Source organism: Mus caroli, chromosome 5, assembly GCF_900094665.2.
Source record: "Mus caroli chromosome 5, CAROLI_EIJ_v1.1, whole genome shotgun sequence".
Classification (NCBI taxonomy): domain Eukaryota; kingdom Metazoa; phylum Chordata; class Mammalia; order Rodentia; family Muridae; genus Mus; species Mus caroli.
In genome coordinates, this window is record NC_034574.1 from 83,304,014 (window position 1) to 83,306,100 (window position 2,087).

Here is a 2,087-nt window from a genome sequence, read left to right on the forward strand (position 1 = left end):
CCCAAAAATCACAACAACTCCAAAATTACTCTGTCCAGAGACTGGTCACTCACATCCCATACTGTTCCCCTGCCCCATTATAATAATCTATATTTCCAACATAGAATATTAGAAATCCTTTCATAAGTACACAATTTAGGACAATTATTGTATGCCAAGAAATAGGCATGTCTCACAATTAAGATATAAACTATACTGTTATATAATTCCAGAGAAAAAATATGAACATTCAAATCTTAATCCTCTGTGATTTAATGACTGAAAGTATTTGAATCAGTAGAGTCGAGCACTCTTGTCTGGAAACACCTATTGATGATGCAATCATCCGCCAAGAGCAAATATGGCATGACCTAAGGTGTGAAGCCCCCTCCCCAAACTACCAGAATTACAACTTCCCAAGCAAGTCCTCTAAGTCTGATGTATGCTGCCATGTAATACATCCCAGGCCAGGCAACCTGCCCTTGAGAAGTAAATGCCAACTCTAGGGATGTGTACATAGTCCTCTTCTCAACCAATCAATCTCTATCTATCATCTATCCATCCATTTGTCTATCCATATATCTATTTATCTATCTATCAATTTGTCATCTATTATCTATGTATCAATCATCTATCATCTATGTATTTATCATCTACCTATCATCTATATATCTATAAATCATCTGTGTATCTATTATCTATGTATCTATCTATGTATTTATCATTTACCTATCACCTATCTATGTATCTATCATCTACCTGACATTTAGCATCTATGTAACTATCATCTATGTATCTACCACCTATCTATCATCTATGTATTTATTATCCACCTGTCATTTATCTATATATCTATCATCTATCACCTAGCCCCCCCACTTTTCTCCCCACTCACATCCCCCAACCATAGTGTAAGCAGTCTTGCCACATGTTCTCTGCCACATTGCTCTGCCCAACCTAAGGCCTAGCTTTGGAACCATCTGAACTCTGACTATCAATACCCCAAGCCCAAACTAAACTTTTGTCTCTTTCACTTACTTCTCTGAGTTATTTTGTTACAGTGAAGAAGAACAAACACCTTTTTTAATTCCATTTGTTTCTCAAAGCATTAGACATGGAGGTTTCAGGCAAGCTAACACTCCTTTTCTATTTATTTCACAAGTGGCCGGGTACACAGAGTCTTAGATACCTACCTGTTTGTTGATGTGGACTAAATAAGAAGATCTGACTGAAAAGCCAAAACAAGTTATTAAGTAAACTGATGGTCTTCAGATTGAAACAGACTTACATGGTGGAAGCATCACTAAAGCCGAAACATGGCCCTTAGTTGTGAGAAACAGACCCGCCAGGCAAGCCAGAAACTCCAAGCAGATAACTGGTCTACCTCTCTGGGGGCGAAGGAAACAACAGTTTTATTATAATTTCCCTCCCTTTGAAGGAAAAACCAGCTACAGTCAGTGGCTGTAACAGGCCACAGGAAGTGGAACAGAGAAATACTATGTGGGGCTATAGGTAAGGAATGTGGCTAAACTACTTCTTGGTTCAGAGGCCCAAGGGAGTCACAGAGTCTGAGTGAGAAAGCATTGTGAGCCAGAAGAACAGATGCACTAAAGGTCCTGAGGGAAAGGGTTGCTTGCTATGATAAAGCCACTGTTCTAAATGGGAGAAGGGAACATTTGGAGACATTAGTGACTGTCACAGCTCAGGATTCTGCTGAAAGGAAATGAGGTATGCCACCAAACATCCAGCGAAGCACTGGGTCTCTTCCAAGATAAAGTGCATGCTAGTGGTACCTAGATTGGAAGCCCTGTGTTAGAAGCAGAGAAGTCAGTGATGAGACAGGGCTAGTCAGTGGATGTGAGAACAAAGATGAACACAAAGAGGAAGTGGGAGCTATGATCATCTGAGACCTTGCGGGACACATATGGATTTTGGGTTCTATTCTGAAGAAGATGTGAAATCATGGGTTCTGTTCCCAAAGAGGGATAAATAATCTGATCACATGTTTTTGTGTGGGTGGGTATGCCAGTGTGTGCCTGCTTGTGTGTGCGTGCGTGTGCGTGCGTGTGCCTGTGCCTGTGCCTGTGCCTGTGCCTGTGCCTGTGCCT